Source organism: Argiope bruennichi, chromosome 4, assembly GCF_947563725.1.
Source record: "Argiope bruennichi chromosome 4, qqArgBrue1.1, whole genome shotgun sequence".
In the NCBI taxonomy this organism is placed as follows: domain Eukaryota; kingdom Metazoa; phylum Arthropoda; class Arachnida; order Araneae; family Araneidae; genus Argiope; species Argiope bruennichi.
Window position 1 is genome coordinate 13,524,250 of NC_079154.1, and position 22,037 is coordinate 13,546,286.

Below are 22,037 nucleotides of genomic sequence, written 5' to 3' on the forward strand. Positions count from 1 at the left end.
GATAATTCTTAGCAAGAACTTCATTTATTTCTCTTAATTAATATCTTTGAACTGGGTCCTATTTTCAAAGTAAGCAAAGCTCCCGAAACTTGAATTAAAGACACTTGAATGACAGAAAAAGCTTCTACAGTCCGTAATTTGGGTGATAATCACCCTTCGATCAATCTAAGCCTTGACACGTGGACACATTCATTAACAGACGAGGCTGGCCTTTAGATTCGACGAAGGCACTGTAATGAGAGCATGGAAGTAGCAAAGAATGATCTGTTTAACGTCTTAATGAGAAGGAGTTTTTTTTTCTTATCCAGCTATTGAGGAGTAATTTTCTACGCTAATCTTTCGAAAGGAGAAGCTGTCTCCATTAGGGATCAACTCCTTCGCGAAAGCTTATCCTCACATTAAGAATTCAGGAGCTCAAATAGCTTTGAATAAAGTATCTCTTGCATTAGGGATAAAAGAAAATGATCTTTTCTCTTAATACTACCCATTACTGAAATACTTCTATATATGATCAGTATGCAATTATTGCTTAAAATATTGAACACATTACTTAAAAAAAATTATTGATGCTTTATAATATCATTTATGAAATATTTATTTTTATAGAATTATAATAAAAATGTAAAATATCATAATGTATTTTCTTAATTTGGTTATCGGATTTAAGTGATGAAAATCTAACTTTTACGATATGCCGCCATTCTTTACTTAAAACACACAAAATTGACTTATATAACACAGATAAAGGAAGAAATACTTAAATATAAAAAAATAGATTTTAACTTAGGGTTTTTGGAAAGCAACAGAAAATGTAAATTTGAAAGTAGTATCTTCAAGAGAACTTATAATTTATCACATATAAAGATGACGATATTTGAATTTATTAGAGACCGAATTGGCTCTAGTAATAAAAAAAGTTAAGCTCATCTTTTATTTTAATGAATATTTATTTTTGGAGATTTGAAAAGCAAAATACCAAAGTGCAACTAAGTTTTCGTTTCTAAACATATTATATAATGCTCGTTTCTATGGAATATTGTATAACACTTTTGAATTTTTTGTATTTAATGGTTATATTTGCCATTACATTCAGAATCACGCTTTTGTTGAATGGGAATATATATTTCTTTTTGTGTCATATTTTCATGATTAAAATATAAGAAAATGCTATTTGATAAAATAATTTTATAATAACATAAGAACGAATTAGTTGGATCAGTCCAGCGAAACGCACACCTTGAGTGAAACTCAAGTTATTGGTGCATTGAGCTGTGCACCGAAACATGGAGTGAATTTCTGAAAAGCATCGAGTCGTATGTGGAGTAGCCAGTTGCATAGTAGTGAGTAGGCATTTGAGTACAGCAAAAGCGAGGAGATAGTGGAGAATAGAAGGCATTTGGAAAGACCATAGAGGATAGCTGCATAGATTCCCTCCTTTTGCTGAGATTTGTCTGGCCACTTTGCGTGCTGTAATTGTTATTTACTACCGATTACTACTTGTGGACTGCTGTTTGTTCTAAATGTGTTGCTGTGTATTGTTTGTGTACTTCTTGGCTCTGTTTTGCCGTTCTGTGCATTCTTTCCTTAATGTTAATAAACGTCGTCAACTGTTATTGAGGCCTGCTGACTTTGTTGCACCAACACTATAATACAAAGTGAACACGTTGACTTTAAGGACATAGTAGAGGAAGTTCCGTAACATTATTGTCTTTATAGGAACTGACTTCATAGCAATATTTCTTATAATTTTCAAAAAGTGAAATGAACATTTCATTTAAATTTACTTACGCATTTTTGCATTTAAAAATTTTGAAATATAAATGAAGCATCTTAAAATATTATGAATCCACTAGATTCCAGCATTGAGAGTTTCTGTAGAGTGATATAATAGCATTTATTTTCATTTTTAATAATTGAAAAGAAAGAAATCTGAGTACACATGAAGCAATTAAAAGTTCGTTTCAGTTCAAACTACAACCTCCCTCCCCCCCAAAAGCCCCTATGAATTTGAAATAGGTGATCTGTGTCAAACATTTTTTTCGTTAAATTTTAGCACATTTTCCAATATTTTAAAAAGAACGAATTAACATTGTTTTAAAAAAACTATTTAGACCTAAAAAATCGTTTTAAAGAAATCTCATGGGGTTTGAAAAAAAGTGAAAATTTTACTTACTGAATTAAATTGAGTTCCCTTTGTGAAACTTTATTAACAACTATTCCATCCAATATTTACTTCACAGCTAAATAATGGGATTAAAAAAAGTGTGAAATAAACGAAGAAAAGATATGATATGACAATAGCTATGAATAAAGGATGTTCTGCAAATAACACTTTTATCGCCAAGAGACAGTCTCAATTTTTTAGTCTTATTCATTTTACAACTATGAGAGAATTTTGTTCACGTAGTATTTTATATTTCGTAGAAGAAGCCTAGAAATAACTACTTTGGCTCTGAATGTATGTTTGGAACTCTAATATTTTAGAGGATTGCTGTTTTAAAAAAGCAATATAGTTCTGCTCCTATGATTGATGGTGTTTATATTTAAGGGAGTTAAAAGGAACAAAATATGGAATAAAATAAAAGTCAGTTTTTAGAAATTGCACTTCAAAAAACAAGTTAAGGATTGTTGTTATTTTTTAGAATCAATACACTATAAAATTTCGATCGAATGAAAACTCTTTTAGTTTATTAAATATATTTTTAGAGATTAGAATATCATTTCTAATTATAAAAAGAACAAAAAACAAAATGAGATTTTGGGAAAAAATTTGTAAGATTTATTTTTGAAAAGAAAAAATGAGTTTAATTTTAATGAACCTTATTATTTCATATAGAATTTTATGCATTTGAGCATTTTTTTCAAATATTAAAAAGATTTTAGAGTTTAAAGTCTCTATACCCCTTATATAACTAGTTTTAAAAATACATATTATATATATACTTTTTAATTTTCGTGAGTTTTAACATTTAAAAAAAAATAAAATTGCAATCATAAAAATTAAATTATCTCTTTTCTCTATAAATTGTATCTTTATTAGCACAAGATATTTTACAATATTTCCTGATTTTATTCTATTAGACTATTTTAACCGTAATCCCAATTTCTGTTCCCGGTGAAATTTTGCCATTCAATCTGTCATATCTTGAAGCATCGACTTGCATATAAGAAATTAAAAAAAACACCTTAATGACCGAATTTCATCTAAAGGTACAAGTATTTGTGAAAGGTCGGGTTCTTTTTCAAAATACCGGCGTGTACAAAGGTCATATTTCCATTTTGCCAGGATTGAAAGGAGGAAAAATGCGACAACAATTTAAGAACAGTTCAGATTGCAGGAAACGCACACCAAAACTGTTACGATATCTCCATCATATAGCACAAAATTCGAATTATCAAAAAATATCGAGGGGATGACATACCATATCTTGTGCTACTAGAGGTCTCATTCCTTCTCAAAATGGAATCGTATCAGAATTTGAGATGGCCATATTTACCAAAGGTAAGTAAAAGATGCTTAGGCCTGAAAGAAAATAAATTCTTTTTCAAAGCACCAGCCATGCTTTTGATCCAGAAATGAATATTTTGTTACCATTTAGCAAATGGGATATTCTTACATTCTTTTCTTTAAGCAGTTGCTTCGGAAGCGAGCAGAAATGGGATATTAACATTGGCATCAATAACGAATGAATAAGTAGTGAAATATCTGAATGATGTATTTTTTTCCTTTTCTTTTTTCTTTTCTAAATGTTTACTTTACGTAAATTATTTCTTTATAATGTAACTAAAATATTTTAATATCGTTTTCCCATTAAGACACTTAAAAGAGCACATTTGAGCAAATATTATCGCCTTCGAGTACATGACATCAGCTTTACTGTAGTTTTTCCATTTTTATTTGAATTATTGACATTACAGTTACTCATACATCATTAATATGAAAGATAAATAACAAAAGGAAATTATTATTAATCTAAAAAATGAAAAGAATAAAACTTTTACTTTTTGGTAAATAAAGGAAATTCAATTAATCGGTTCTAAATTTTTAAGTCAGAATAATGGAAAAAAATATTTTAATTCTTTATGACATAAGAATAACACAAACAAGTGAGTGATCTCTATATTATATTTTAATAAGTATGAGTGACATATGATATTTATAAACAAATTATACTGGTTATCATTGAATCATCAGGAATTCTACGATGTAGAAACTGTTTTGAAACAAGCGGTGCTAAATACACCTTAAGGATTGAGGCGGCTGTTTTTTAGGATTAAATATAGACATCGTTCGTTGTTCTAATGGCGTACCTAAGCTTCAAAGAGATTTTTTTTCCCATTGAAAAGTTATAATTTCCTAAATGAAAAGATTAGTTTCCAAAACATTTCAAGGGAATATAACAAAAGGCTTTGCTCATTACATTTAGTACAAGTGCACCCAGTTAAGAGGAAACTTGAAAAGTAGTAAATTAAATGTCTTAACACAATTAGGAAATATTTTCTTTAAAAATAATTGATGATAAACCATTAGATTGATTCATGTTTTCGATTCAATTCTTAAATTAAGGTTAAATATATTACTTTATTCTTTGTTAACGTGTAATATGAACAAAATTTTCAATTTAAGATTACAATTAAAAAATTCAGGAAAAATATTAATTGCTGAATGGTACATAAATAATGTGTAACTTCAAACTGGCTACTCTGACCCGTGCTGAGGCATACGGAAAATTCTGAATCACCGGATCACCGCAGCAGCAACACTAGTGGGAAGTGTGGTTAAGTCCTAAGGGCTCTCAGCGACCACGGTGGAATCCTTCCCTTCGGAAGAACATCCTGTCATGTATAGTGACTAAACCAATTTAATTCTTTTAGAAAATCAACCAGAGTGTTCGGATTTGCCGGTATCAAATTAGACTGAAAGTATCAAAACACATTACTTTATTCTTCTCAAAACCTTACTAAGTATTTACAGCTATTGCCACTGTGCATAAGAAAATATTTGATGTAGTTTCGTTTCCTACACAGAGGTTTGTATACCTATTGAACAGGAAGCATATACTAAGGCAAGGCATGAAACACGCAACTCAATTTATTAATAACAATTAGTGAAGCAAACATAGATGCATTTTAACACTTACTTTAAATATAGTATCGGATGGTAATAATGCCGAAATTGCTTATAGGATCTTTAGTAATTTTAATTTTAGTTAAAAAAATATCTATTATCTCGAAAAGAAATATAAGTGGATTTTATCGTAGTACAAAGCTAAATAAATTCATAATATTTCCAGTGCGTGAAGAAGACAATTTTTCTTGCCTATCAGAGCGGTCATTCTTATTTTCAATTTGAAAGTTTGTATTTTTTTTTTTTTTTTGCTTAATGGAGATTTATTTCAGTAGAAAGGAATTCATTTAGAAATATAGCGTTTATTTCCCAATTTTTTCAACATTCCTTAAAACATTACAGCTTTCATTTTTAAAAAAGTGGCCAATTATCATCAGATACCTTGTTACAATGATTAATTGTTGATAAATGACAATAACATTGAATCCTACTTGCCATAAATCCGCCATACGTCATGTGACTTGCGTTGTAGTTATTCCTGTTTGTAATGTTATTAATCATACTTTGTTGCACCATTGTGAATTTGTTAATAAAAATTCACAATGGCACTAAAACAAATTAATCAGCCATTGTGAATGCTATTTTACTTTCGCTTAATGAAACGATATAATACACATTATCGGCGTATCTCTTTATTTTACTTAATTCATTGACGTACATTCTGTAGTATATAATAAAGTTTTCACCCAAAGCATCTCATGGCTGCGGTAGCCCGCTAGTACGGTTTCGGCTTTGGAACCGGAGGGTTTCAGGATCGAAGCCCAATTCCAGCGAAGAATCGTTGTGTAGTCGTTGTAATCGGTCTGGTGCACGCCAAATCCGTCTTGGCCAAACGTAATATCGCCGGTGTGGTGTGGAAGTTTGAAAGAGGGTTTCAGATATGGCGTCGCCCATCGTCTTCTGAAATAGGTTCAAAATTACGAGGTCCTTCCGATAATAGCCTTAGTATTGCTTTAGAAAGCGGTACGTTAATAGAACTAAATAAACGTAGCGTTTGCGAACCATAGTCCAGTAAAGGTTTCAGAGTGCTCAAAGAAGCTCGATTTTGCAAGTAGATGGAATTTGATTATGTTTGGTTGAAAACATATATCTATAATGAGCTCCAAACATATCATGTCATTTTATGACCACATTTTATTATAATTTCTAGAAAAATAAGAACTGAATTATAGCTTTTCAAACAGAAAATATTTGTTAAAATAACAATTCTAGAATAACAGAAACTAGCTTTAGAAAGTGGTACGTTAATAGAACTAAATAAACGTAGCGTTTGCGAAACAATTTTTTTCTGTATATCTGACTTGCTATTAAGGTTTATAAATTTTAAATAGTCCAGTAAAGGCTTCAGAGTGCTCAAAGAAGCTCGATTTTGCAAGTAGATGGAATTTGATTATGTTTGGTTGAAAACATATATCTATAATGAGCTCCAAACATATCATGTTATTTTATGACCACATTTTATTATAATTTCTAGAAAAATAGGAACTGAATTATAGCTTTTCAAACAGAAAATATTTGTTAAAATAACAATTCTAGAATAACAGAAACTATTGTGTCGTGATTACGTGGTTATATCCACGTGATTACGTTAGGCTTTTATGTGTCCTTTAAAGAGATTTTCAAACTGATACAGCTTATCTATGTGGAATCACCCAATTTACTATCTCTAACTGAATTCTAAACCTCTGAATGGATGTTATGTAAATAACCATTCAATTAGCGGAAGGATTGGACATTCCACGTTAAATAAATCAATAATAACTAATTTGGAGAATTTGTGTAACTACAATTTTGGGAAGCGCAATTTGACGCTTTATAAACAAACTTTCGTGAACAAATTACAGTACTTTCATGATAAATTATCAGACGCATTTTCAAATTTGATTATTAGAAGAATTGTTTGTATGTATGAATGAATCTCATTTATTTAAGGAAAGCAAATTTTTCTTCAGCACAGAATATATAGTATATATTTTACTCTAAATTTGTTCAGAGATCACTGTATAGGCTTACAAATATTTGAAAAATTATTACGGACAGTATACATAATCAAAATTTAAAATATAACTTAATTCCGGGTTATAGAAATATTTCAGATTATAATAAAAAAACTTGTGAATATTCTCAGCGATAGAATTTTGCATTATTAATGTGAGGAATGTTCTAATCATTTGAGTTAATTGCTTATATATTATACATAAATATCGTAGAAAAATTCCCATACATAATAAAAGATCTCTATTATACATGTTATGTATTTAATTCATGCTACTTATAAACATAATTTAAAATATAAACCAATTCTATTTATAAATGTACTATCCACATTTGATGACAAGCTGGTTTCTCGGAATTCTTGGTTTCAATTGAATCTTTTGTACGTAACAATTTTAATGGAACCCTCAGGAAAGTATTTTTGATTTCATAATCTAATAATCATGGAATACTCTCTATATTAGAAGTCTTAACACTTTTTTTCATGGCTTTATATGACTCCTTAATTTCTGTCATTTCGGATAAAATATGTACTTTTACTTAGGAAAGAAAGAGATTAAGGCTCATTCACCTAATACAAAAATATGCTTCATAAATAGCGTTAGTAAAAAATATAAAAACAGAAAAAAAAGAATCATTCAATTTTGAAGTTTTGTATGTTTTTCAGAACATATTTCATGATTTGAGCAATGTATGAGTGGATTAGTGAATAAAAATATCTCTTATTTAATAATAAAAAATCAGTGTACAACAATAAGGAAATAAAAAATCAAACTTAAAAAAAAAATCTAAAACTGTTTAAACATCTGCAAATATTCAATACTGTTTAAAATTTACTTCTTATTACTTACTTCTGAAATCAAGCTTTACTTATAATTGCCATAATATTCAAAAATTTTATTATAAGAATGATTCACGTAGAAATATTCTCAATCTATTAAAACAAGCCAAATCTTCTTCTTATTATTATCAACAATAGGAAAAAAGTTCAGATAGAAATATTAGTAGGAATAATGTGAGGTAACTATTCCAGTTTCGCCTCAACAATGAAATATTTTATTATAACATGCTCTTAAAATAATTAAAATATAATTAAAAAATGAAAAAAATATATATATCAAAAAGCATTTTTGTGCCATATCACTTACGAATATAATTGTGGAAGAACATAAAAATTGTAACAGGATGGCTGCACAATAAAGCTGATCATTGCTGCGGGCTTTGATTGCTTTTCTGAGTATTGTGGAAATTTCATTTTGCCATTGAGAGTAACTATATCTCTGTATTCTAAGAATTTGACAAGCAGTTTCTTGAACTTGAAGAAGAACGTAACTATTACTTTGATAGTATTAGTGAGAAAATGCCTTGATTTTTCACAGAAAAAAATGTTTCTGCTTTCCTTGAAGATTTAGCCATTTCGATTATGTATAGAAACATAAAACCACGTTCATATATTTACGGAGGCAACACTGTCCTCATCATCTTTGTAAAGCGGAAAAAATCCCTGCAGTCTTGTAACTTTATCTAATATAAGCGAAATGTACGCTTATTGTATTTTTTATATAGAACATCCTTATATTAAATATATCTAACTCATGTAAACATTTTTTCAGTTGACAAAAATTTCTATGTATGCTTAATTTACAGACGAGAAAGAAAGTAGGAAATATAACGAAAAATACTAAAGAAAGCTTTCAGAAGTAGGGAGAATTTACAGTACATATTAATTATATAATTAGAATTTATTTTGAATAAATCTTTGTTGATTTAATAAATTGAAGAAAAAAAACTGTCAGAAAACGATTATAATTTTTAATTACTAAAACATTCAATTTTACAAATGAATTAATATGCTAATGCAAAAAAGAATTCTTTCACAGTTAAGGGTTGAATTTAATAATTTCTAAAGCAGATTTTTAAAAATCTATATTCTGTTTTAAGAAAAGTTTCGTTTGAATTTTTTTTAGAAAAGACATTTTTCTGACATCTTAAATTTACTGTTAATTCAGTGAAACCTGAGTTATAATTAGATAGTTTAATACAGAATCTGCACCGACTTCCTAAAGTATAATAAATTTTAAAATATTAAATTCTATCCTTTAAATTAAATAACAGCCTCTAAGCTGCGTATAAGAATTTTATTATTCACTAAAAAACTCTAAATGCTAATTTCTTAAAATAAATAAAATTTAACAAAGTGTTCTTAAAAACGTATTTTTAATAATAAACTGAAAAGTAAAATATATTTTTTTCATGCAAAATTTATAGGTTATAACAATATTTAAGGGATATATATCTGATAGAAATATTCTAATCAATCGGAATTTAAATTTCATTTTTAATCTTTTTTAAAACTTACAATGAGTATTAAGCTTTTTTTTTCCTAAAGGAACTAATTGCGATTATATTCTACTACAGCATTTGTCTTCATTTTTGGGATTTTTTACCTTCAAATTCTTTATTAAAATTAAGTTATGTTTAATAACTAATACAAAAGTATTAAACATTTTGATTTTACTGCATTTTATTAACTTTTTGATTCAGCATTTTCCACTTTTTCAGTGTTATAATTAAAGATTCATTATTGAAATTATTATGAAACATTTTGGTTAAATTTTTATCTCAGATTTTTACTACCATTTTTGTTTTATGCGAAATTAAAATTAAATCATAATCAAGCGATAAATAAAGTTTTGAAAATAATTAAAATATTATATGATCATATGGAACACACAACTGAATGGAATATCAAAACTGTAATAAGTATCGAGGTGAGTGAATTATTGATTATAAATTGACTTCTTTTCAAAAATGTAGAAAATAAAATAAAATCTACAGCAAATCGAAATACACGAAAAAAAGTACTAGGAAGTTACATTAACATCAGCAATTTAAAAATGTTTTATTTATGGCCGCGTAAATTTTGATAAATCTAGTTTCCTTTTCCTTTCTTTAAAAGCCATAAAATGACAGAAATCTGTGCAAAGTGAAGTGAATTTTAAAACCAGGATTGGACGAAAACTTCTAAGTTAGTGTTAAGCAGTGAAAGATTTAATATAGTTGTAAATTACAGGAGTAGGAAGAAAGGAGGTTAAGAGAGATATACTCGGATAGAAGTACCTTAACAGGATAAAAAGAAATCGAAAGGGGAAAAAATGATTACGGTTCAATGAACTTACAAGACATAAAGCATACGAGTGACATATATATATATATATATATATATATATATATATATTTTTTGGTACATTATAAGTAGATAAAATTGCTTCCATTTCCTTAAAATGAATAAAATGCATTAGAATATTTTTTTTTATTTCTTAATTGTTCTAATTATTATTCTATCACATTTTCAAAGCCATCTATAAATGTTATATTTTATGGCCTTTTAAACTTATAAATGTATTTTTCCCTTTAAGAAGTCTTTTTTTGCATATTATATAATGATATACTTGATATTTCTTTATGCTTAAATTTAAATTGAATTAATTTTGAAATTTCATTATAATAAGGTAAATAAGGAGTAATTATAATAAGTTAAATAAGGAGTAATGCTATTAGGTAAATAAGGAGTTGCTATTTTGATTATATATAAAAAAACAAATGTAAGGAAACATATTAATTCTAAGAAGCTTCATGAATTTTTGATTTTGTTTACTATAATATCTACCAAGCTCTACAAAAAATATTCAGAATTTTTGCGCATTCAAAATAAGACATTATTATTTAAAAACTTATATATAATGAATTTTGTAAAAAAAATTTCGTATGCTGCTTGTGATGTCATCAAGAATCCTTGCAAAATCAAGAAACAAATATTTTGTTATATCTAATTTTACGATTCCTTTAAAGACTGTTTTTTTTTTTTTAAAAAAATGCAAATAAAACTACATAATAATTATAAAGGTAAAGAATCACAAAATTTGTGATTCTATGCTTTAAAATATGTTTATTGCTAAGTCAGAAGATTGTACTTGCAAATTTTCTAATCTAATGATTAAATTACTTTTCATAGCTTTTGGTTTTTTTTTCGTGTTTGTAATCTACATTTGTTAGAATTAATTTCTATAAAAATATTCATATAAATGTTTGTTATTTCATTATTTGTTGCTTTTAAATCAACCATTTGCCAAAATCTATTGTATTTGAAATCATATGTCTTTCGAAAATGTCCATGTCGATTTTTTGTCAAAAGTTTAAAGGACGAAAAAAAAATCCTACACTTTTAGTTCGAATTACAAATTTTCTACAATTTAAGCCATCATACTATTACAGTAAATGCATTGAAACCAAAAAGAATATTTATAATTTCGAAGAGGCATCATTTGAAAATAGAATTTAATTGCCAAACATTTTTAATATAAATTAATGGTGTAGATAATAAGACCTTTGTTGAAAAAAATTATTTGATAAATGCATTTTTATGAAGTTTATGTTTAACTGCTTTAAAAAAGCATCCAGATACAAGCATTAAAAATAACGAATAAACAAACGATTCTCAATTTTAAACTTCGTTACTTAATAAGATAAAATATAAGAAAAGCTTGCATATTGGATTTGACGAGTCTTCCATTTTGAAAAATAACGATCCAATTTTTGGCATTGTTAAAATAATAATTGTTGCGATAATGCATGGAGAGAAAAGAATACACTTTGAAAAGAAAATCCATTATTAGAAAAATAATCATACTTCGATTTACGATGAAATTAATCGTAGTTCACGTACCTGAAAAATGCATTCGTATAAACGATTTAATAATTAAATAAACGTTTGTAAACTCATCATTTTCTTTTTCTGTTCCAGTAAAATTGAATGTTTATAAAAAGAATTATGTATGTAACATTTCGGGAAGAGAACATAATTTTAGAAAAATTCATGTACAAATAGAATTCAGAAAATAACATTCCTTATTATAATAAAGTGCTTTTATTTAAATTTTAAAATTTTTCGATACATTTGTTTCGAAAACTGTTGTGAACAACTATAGATAAATATATAAAAAAAATAATTATATTTTAATACATTTTGTGAATCTTATTTCGAAAATAATATGTTGTCATTTTTAGATGAAATGCCATTATTGTAAATACTGTTGGAATTTAAAAAATCCGTAGAGATTTTGGTGAAAAATAAATACAACTTAAAAGGTTTGGTTTGTCTTTATAGTTAGGAATTTAGACATGGGAAAAATAATCTATGCAACATGTGCACATGCTTTGATTTTTTAAATTTAAATCTTTCATTTCTATAGATGGATTTTAAGAAATTTATTTCAAAGATATAAATGCTTGCTGTTGTTTCTAAAATTCTTGTTAGAAAAATACAGAGTATTAAGATATCTATCTAAAGATGAATAATTTAATGTGAGCTTATATTTTGCCAAGAGGTCAAGATTTGATTCTTTCAGAAGGGTTAACTTGGATGCATAGATTTGCATATGCGAAAAAAAAGTATTTTACATAAATTGCCATTTTTCTGAAATGTTTTTTATATACTTAATTAATATTGCAAAAAAATATTAAATAGAAAAAAAGTTATGACAAATCTCTAAATAAATAGTAATTATGTAAATTTGTAGGAGAAACAATCTTCACAATTGAACTTCAATAAAAACGATTTTTAAGAGTCTTACAACGACTTATTAAAAAGCAAAAATATTTTTATTTAAAAAAATGTCCACTTTTTAAATTTTTGATTAATGAATACATTATAAAAATAAAAGATCTGAAAATAAATTTTCTCTACTAATCTGTTATTTGGTATCGTCTGCTGGAATCAAAATCTAAATATGTTTATTAGCTGAAAATTATAAATAATAATTTTTAATTAATATATAATTATAATAATTCAGACACGAAAATATTATAATCGTTTGTTACCAACGAAAAAATTAAGATATACAAAATTCAAAATTTTAGGTCATCATGAAGTGAAAGAAATCACAATAACTAGAGATTTACTTTACAACAATTTTGCCAGTAAAGATAAATTTGCATTAAAAAATTCTAAAATTAATATTTTTTATATAAAAATTGTACCAAAATACGTACATATTATAGATAATTATTGCATTATTAATAATTCATGCCATATATTAAAATATCATAGTAGAGAATAATTGATAGATCGAAGATCATTATGATTGCGTAGCGCTGGATTGCTCTATGTTCATTTAATCTCAACTCAATGGAATTTTTAAAGACATTTAATATTTAATATTTTCGGTTTAAGGCCATTCGCAGACAAATTGAAAGTAGTCGTTGCTGGAGAAATCGCGAGATCAACAACTGAATAATTTAGCAATATTTTCAGTTCTTTTAGTAGGTTTAACAATTCTGCTTCTACACTACTTATCATTCTATGGTTGGAAAACGTTTTTGCGCATGCGTCAGGAATCGTTTATTTCATCAAAAAAGGGGTATCAGGAGAGATGAAAGATACTAGATCACAGAAATCACTGATCTTAGAGCCACCAGATTCGATAATATATTTTAGAGAATGTGAAATTCGGAGTGATTTTTTCAAATCTCAACAACAAAATTTAATCGGAATTTTGATGGGTTTTTTTTATGAGTGACAATATTATTTCAGAAATGACTAAAACAAATAATGCATTTACAAAAAAATCTAAATAAAATTATTAAAAAATGGCGTGAATTACAGACAACAACATTGTTGTTGTGCTTTATTTACACTAGTTCAAAAAAATATTTTTATGCATATCTTGAAACATAAATTTTTATTCTTGTAATGGTAATTAAGTCTTTTTCACCATTTCTGCAAATATTATTTTTTTTCTTTCATTTTTAAAAACTAAGGAGTGAAATGAATTTTAAACTTTCTTCGAAATGTTTAACAATGCTTTAATCAATGTTTAAATTCTTATTTTATCTATCAAAAATTTTGAAAAATTATAACTGATATATTTTAATGGTTTTTCTGCGTATGTTGCATATGTATAATGCATATGTTTTTAGACTTTCTTACATAAAACACAAAAAGTTCTCAACATTATTTTAATATTAAGATCGAGTGCGCATTTTACGTGTAATAAGAAAGTAAATTATATTCTTTTATGAAGACGATGGACAGTTAGAAGCAATTTACTGGAGGAATTATTTATATAATTTATTGAGGATTTGCCTTTTATCATAAAGTAAGCAAGATTCTTCAAACTTTTGTCGATCTCCCTATTTTTTTAATTGTCTCTGGATCTGCAGCACTTTTTTACCTTTTAACATTTTTTTTCTTTTTCTTTAGAGCCTGTAAGATAATTGAAAATGAAGAATAACATAAACAAATATTAAAAATGAATTAAAAAAAAGTAGTAGATAAATGCATTTTCGGCTAGCACCGAATACCACAGGAAAACACTGAAATTCACTGGTTGAACTGCACTGATACATCGGAAGGCAAAAAAACAAGTCCCCCTCCCCCTTGAATTTCGGACAAGATTGAAGTGGGATTTCCGCAGCTCAGGTTGAGAGCCTGGATTTATGGTAATATTTTTTTCCTTCCTTCTGAAAGCTTCGATTTCTTTATTTGTTTTTCGCCTTCAATTTGTCTGATTTCAAATTCGTTTTCATCATTTCCGTTACATGGATATGTAAATAGATCTGACATCATGTTTAATTCGTTGGACTCATATGCGTCTCCGCTGAGAAAAAGCAGAAATTAAGAAAGAAATGCATATTAGTTTGACGAGACCACAGTTTAAAATTAAAGATCCACCCTAAATTATCATTAGTATTACTTCAAAATGTGACGCAAATATAAATAAGTTAAAATAAATTTTTTCCGAAGATATTATATCTGATCAAATTTATATTATTTTCCTTTTCATACAATCCCCAGGAATATCCTCGGACATAAGGATTAGAAGCTCCCGGAATGGGTTCTCGCCTTCCTGGTGGATAAAAAAATGGTGTGGGTTCAGCTACCCTTTTCTTATTACGGGCATGCCTCCTTTGAAATGTGCAATGTACCTTAGCCGTTGATGGTCTTAAGGACTCAAATTTAGTTTGCACCAATACTCTCGTGGCAGTCTGGTAATTCAGATTTTTCTGTTTTCCTTCGATGCGGGTCGAAATAACTGTTTATGGTTTTCTTTTATTCCAACTTAAAAATCTAGGAAAGATATGTCAATAATTTCGAAAATACGATTCCGTGATTAGATTGAAAAATTTTGGGCTATTTAGGAGTACCTCTTTTTAAAATTATAATTCATTCCTATTGTATTGGGAATTAATTTTTTCCGCTTTGCTGACATGCTGCATTGTAAATTTTTCTTTTAGTAAATTATATTTCATCTATAAAGAATTCCTTCGAAGGTGGAGACAAATCATTAAAGCAAGAATCAACAATAAAAACAAGAAATGCCTTCAACCGAAAGGTCAGCTTAAGAATCCGTTTTCAAGATAATGTCAGTTGATTTTCATTTTCCTAAGTCAGTGGCAAATAAAAGATAACATCTTTTTTTGTTTATTTGAAAGTGAAAGCCATATAAATTGCAAGTAATGTTTATTTGAAGAATGCTTTTTTATTTGCCTATTTGGAAAAAACTGATTCTGATTTAAAACTTTATTTTATTTCCTTTGTAAAAATGTAGAAATATTCTGTTCCAATTTACTTAAATTAATTCCATTCCAATTGTGTTTCTTTTCGGATGATATACAAAAAGTGATATATGAATGGCATCAAATCTAATTTCTCAAATAAACAAATATTATTTTAACAACAACAACAAAAAAATCTTTCAAGACATACTTTTATGTAAAAAATAATAAAGATAGTACATCAATTATTTACATTTTCTTTTTTAAATTTTGTAATGCATAATTCATTATTAAAGGTAGCATAGAATACAGAAATAAAGTTTTCTGAAATTTTCTATCTGATTATTCCATGCGAATGAAACCAAAAGGGATATATTCAAAAAATTTTTATATGTCTGAAAATTATTTTGACTTTCAAAATCAGTGTTTGATATGATGATTCAGAATTAAAATAAATCAATGACTGTTTTCTATTTTTTTTTAGTTCTTAATGTCTAATTTATTATTAAAAATAACATAGAACACAGAAAAAAAATTTTCTGAGATTTTCTATCTGATGGCGTCACGGGTATGAAACCAAAATGGATATACAGTACACTCCCAAGTATTCGGTTCTTTACTAATCGACTATCCGACCTAGTTTTCTTTTATCGCATTTAAATGGGGAAGCTTTGTATTGGCATCATTGTCAAGGCATTGGAAGCTTGTTGTATGTAAAATACAAGTTGCGTCAGTAAAAGAGAAACGTTCTGCTCGTTGCTCATTGTTTCATCAGTGGGTAACGGACGTCTATATAGACTTTTTTCAAAAACTGAAAACTAAGTTTTGACTCCTATCTTAGGGTAACTTTTTCATATTTGTGTAATCATTTATAAGTGAAAAATAAGACCATTTTCAGTCGGTTTTCTTAAGAATTAAATCTGTGTTTTACGTTAATGTTTTGTTTATGTTTCCTGCATTTAAGTTATCCATTAAGGAATTTATATTAACATGAGAGCATTTATATCCTTTAACATAACCTCTAATGAATTCTTGTAGTTCAGTATATAAACTACCAGTACAAAGCCATCTGTGGCGTCCTGGAATCATAATAGCGCGTCTTCCCTTTGATCTGGACGTCCCGGTTCGGGAATGGTTGTTCTTCTGGGTTCTATCTGTGAAGCGTGTGACTGTGCCACCCTGTTAAAAGAAATTGTGCAAGCGAATGTGACGCATGAAGTAGATAAATCATACTCTTGGCCCTCTTTGGCGCTACTGAGAAAAACAAGAGGTGCTCACTCGGCTTAAATCACTAACATATGACTGTCAGCGGGCTTGTAAAGTGCCATAAGTCACAGAAACAGAGACATATTTTAACTCCACACTTTACCGGCAACTGCTTCTATGCTTCACCGGGCAGCGGCCATTTTCAAATTCTACATCGCTTGAGATGAATGGAAGGCTTAGTTCTTTCTCAATAAGAAGTGAAAAAATGTGTATTTTAAAAGTGAGTTTTTGTATTAAAAACTTTGTCTTTTGGTATTGGTGGGCCAAGAAATGAGTTCATAGAATTAAGGCTTATCCGGAGTTTTTTGTTATCCGGCCTGATCTTCCGCCACATTTCACCGGATACTCGGGTATTCGAATTTTATTTTTCTGCCTGAATATCATTTTGACTTTCAAAATCGATGTTCACTCAAACGATTCAGAATTAAATTAAAACATCAATGCATAGAAGGAAGGAAAAGAAAATTTTAATTTCCTCACAAAGGATAAAAAAAACATTCTTTTTTTCCTTTTATTGTAATTTTAACTAATTCTCTTTTGCTTTATATAAAATATTAAAAGAAAAAGATTTTTAATTAGTGATCTTCATCTGGTGATAAATTCAAATTAATTCACCGTCACAATGCTTTCGATGTTTATTCTGCAACGTTTTACCCAAAAGACAAGTGGAAAGTAAACGACTTGGGACATATCTTTAATACTTTCTTGGGCATTGATCAGCAAATATTAGTTAGAATTTATTATTTACAGCGATCTTATATTTGCTTTAGAGAGATGATATTGCTTACTTAATTTAGATTCATTGTTAAACAAAATGTACTCTAATGAAAAGAATACAGTGCAAATTTTAATATGCACGGAAGTCTTTTTATAGTTTTGTCCTTTTTTGGAGGTTTGTTTACAAATGTAAATTATTAAAAATAGCCTTGTTTTATAAAACAACAGACTAAGTTAATATGTCTCGCCGTTTTCCACTGGATAAACATTACAGAAATAAAAAAAAATATTAAATAAAAACATTGTTCTCATTTTTCTGAAGTTTCCATTTTCATTAGCGATAAAAATAGTGCTAATAATGCATTTTTTAAAAATCAAATATATACAATAAATTAACAATTTAAAATTAAATTATAAAATATTATTAGAATATATAGAATAAATTATTATTAAATGAATTAATAATAATTAAAATAAATTGTATATAGAATAAATTAGAAAAAATTATTAATATATAGAATAAATTATATTTGTAGAATATTGCCCTTATATTGCCCTTTTTTTAAATCTGTCTGAGCATTATTTTGACTTTACTTTGACTGAGTATTATTTTACATAAAATATGTTATTTATGTATACATATCTTTTTTAAAGTTACAAAACCATCTCGTCAGAAGTTTTTTGCATTAATCTCGTTACTAAGATACTATTTTTAAGAAGGTCCTTAAAACAGGCTATACAACACGGCAGAATACAGAAGTTTTTATTTTCTTAAAAACAGAAGAGTGTATATTTACCATCCTTTATTTAGATTTAAAAAGATCTTTGAAAATAGAATTTCTATGAAACTGAAAGAAGTGTTTAAAAATTGCTGTAAAAGTTGTGCAACATAATCTTATTCAGTATCTTGAATGTTAAAATTAATTGAACAGGAAAATAAAGAATACTGGATAATTTAAATAGGAGTTTTCGAAGTTATTTAAAGAACATTATAACCATCCAATGTCTGGTAGTAAAAAGGAGATTTAAAAAATCATTTATTTTTTATTTTTTAAATGAATGTTCAAAACATGTTTTTGTTATGAAAGAAAATATTTTCTGCTTTTTTCTAATTATGATCTTTGTTTTCATAAATAAAAAAAAGAAATTTCAACTTTTAGTTTTGATTTTTCAGTTTAATTAATAAATTATTCGGTTCTTAAATAGTTTATATTTTAAGATATTGTAATAAATTTTAATGCTGTATATTAACAGAAAATTTTACTTTTTTTCATATTAATTAATATTAATATTAAGTAATTAAGTAATATTTAATTTTAAGTAATTTTATTGAAATGATAAAAATTATGTTAGGATTCAAGGTGCATCAAAAACTTTTGAACTTATTGGAATAATTATTTTAGATTAAAAAAAATATTTTTCTAATGTATGAATGTGCTAAAAAGAAGGCCTATTACAGCAACATTGCAATAAATTTAGTGAGTGTCTTATTAGTATATAGTATATGCATATTATTTTTACACTGATATTTTAAATATCTTCTAATGAGTGCAAACTATAAGAAAAACTTAGTGAATAATCGAATTGGCTTCTATTAATTGGATAATGAACAACAAATCTTACTGATGTTTGTGAATTTTATGATTGTTTGAAAAATGATTGGAAATGATTTGTAGGATTTATTGATAACTTTTTCATTTGGATAAACCTGCTAGTTTATTAGAGAACAATTTCTTCTTCATACTTTAATGCAAAAAGAATTCTGAAAATTAAAAATACATTTCTAATTGTGTGATGATGTGATTTTTAGTCCAAATATTGTAGTTAATTCAAGGACGTGATATGATGATATGATGCTGTTAGGTAGAATTATTTAAAACTAATAGACGACAAGCGCTTTAGTAATGAAATTTTGGCTATAGAATCTTTCTTTTAATTACATTCAATATAATAAAAATATGTGCATATTTCTCTTGAAAATTCTCTCAGAAAAGCAACTTACCTTATAAATGGAATCTGCAAATGAAATTTCGACCTCATGTGTAATCTAAGGGCTCCAATTCGCTTTGACTAACAGAAGATGAAGAGTCATGAACAGAAGAAGAGTCATGAATAGTTGACTCTTGTACTCGAATAGCTTTGACATATCAATTGAGATTAGTATCCTCATTCATATATTTCAAAGTCCAGGAAGTGAATAATTTTGTGTACTGTATGATATATAATTATTTAGTGTACATACGTGTGTTTATATATATCGTCACTTCATTAACAGTATATGAGAAAATAGAATTTAAAACTATATTTAATGAATATGCGCGTATATATCGTTTGTGAAAGAGAACGAAAGATTTCTTTATAAGATGAATATGCATAAAGAATTTGAAAATATAACTATTTATATATTTTTATGCATAGATTCTATTTTATTATCTTCTATACTTATAATAAAGCTCAATGTGTGTGTGTGTGTGTGTGTGTTGGCGCTCTACAGGCCAGGCCGTTTGACATACAGCTATCAAATTTGGTACATGTATACCTTAGAGGTCGGGAATGTGCACCTGGGGTCCCTTTTTTTGAAATTTTAATTAGAATTTTAATTATTAGTTAAAAACTAACTTTCCCGCCAAAAAAATCTTCCATTTTCCCCACCGCCAACTTTTCCGCCAAAATAATCTTCCATTTTCCCCAACGCCAAATGATTTAGGCTTTAGTTCTTTTTTTCTCCCAACAGTAATGAGGTTAGGGTTAAGATTTTTCGGCGGATTATTTCAAACGATTCTGTTTATTTTCTTAATGCTTTATGCATTTAAAATTAAACATTGTTAATTAATCCATGTTTCAGATTCATTCTGAAGTAATTTTGAATTAAAATAACACAGAATAAAGGAAATTAAAAATGTATAATCTGCATAGCGTTACCCCAACTGGAGTAGAAAAATTCACGCATTTGCGTTACCGTAAAAGGCGAAGAAAATTCACGCATGCGCACTGTGTTCTGATTGTTGGCATGGCAACCATTATCAGCGGACGATTTAAATTACTTTTAGGTTAGTTGTATGCTTTTGTAAGTAAATTGTATTTATGTTAGTTATATATTTTTTGTATATGCTTATAGTTTTAAGTACATCGTTTTTTAAGTAGTTTTTTTAAACCTGTTTTCGACCGATTATTTTAAACGATTCATTTTATTTTCTTAGTGTTTGATGCATTTAAAATGAAACATTGTTAATGAATATGCATTCATGATGAATCTGAGAAAATTTTGTTGACAAATTCTTGAGATATTATATAAATTAAGAAAGATATTCTTTAGTGCCCATAAAGTTTAAACGCTCAGTGACTCTATTATCAGTAATCATATTATTAAAAAAAAAAAGGCTTTGTTTCAGTAAAAAATATTATTATATTAATTGCAGATTAATCCTTTACTCTTTAATTTAAAGCATAAATTCTATGAGGGGTAACAGAAAATGAGAGAGATACATATCACGTTATGACTGAAGGCCTTTATAATATTATGAGTAAATTATATGACTATCAAAATTTGAAGTTTTAAAATATTTTGCTGAAGAATCTATTAAAGTTGGAATTGCATAAAATATTTAATTATTAAAATTTTAACGAACATTACGATTGGCGAACCGGCTGGTCGCCAAAGGCGGCTAGTAGTAAATAAAAATTGAACATCTAACAAGTAAAATACCAAGGCTATGTTCATAATAAATTGAATTGTTTCAAATAAAATTTTGATGAATAAAAAATCATTTACATTAATTCTTGAAAGTACGAAAATATAACTGAATTTAATTTATTCGAACTTATTATTTATCCTTTAATAAAACTATTACATCACTGATATAAGCATTCAGTGGTATAATATTCTTTATAAATATGAATGCCTGAAAATATGAAATACTTGAAACTCTTTTTATGAATAAAAGCAATATTAAGCACTATTTACATTACCTATATATAATTATACTCCTTAAAACTATAATTTTAAACCCATTGACTTCATTTATTTCTTTCTTCTCATTTTTTTTTTGTATTTGGTTTTATTTACAGTTGTCTCTAAAATATCCAGTATGGGTATCTAGATACTTACGTGCATGTTTAGATGTCATGTATTATGTTAGTAAAGAACGTCTTCCTAGTGGCGAAACTATTATTTCCAATTAAGGATGACCAAATCGATATTGATTCACAACTGTTGACGTCCTGATAAAGTATTTTTATGCATCTCAAAGAAAGGTGATTAAAAATGCCAACATTATCATTAATGTCTACTATTTATCATAAGTTTCTACATGTAACTAAATTAGAGTGGTGCTTAATTTTAAAGATAAATTCCACCCTAACATATTGTTACAAA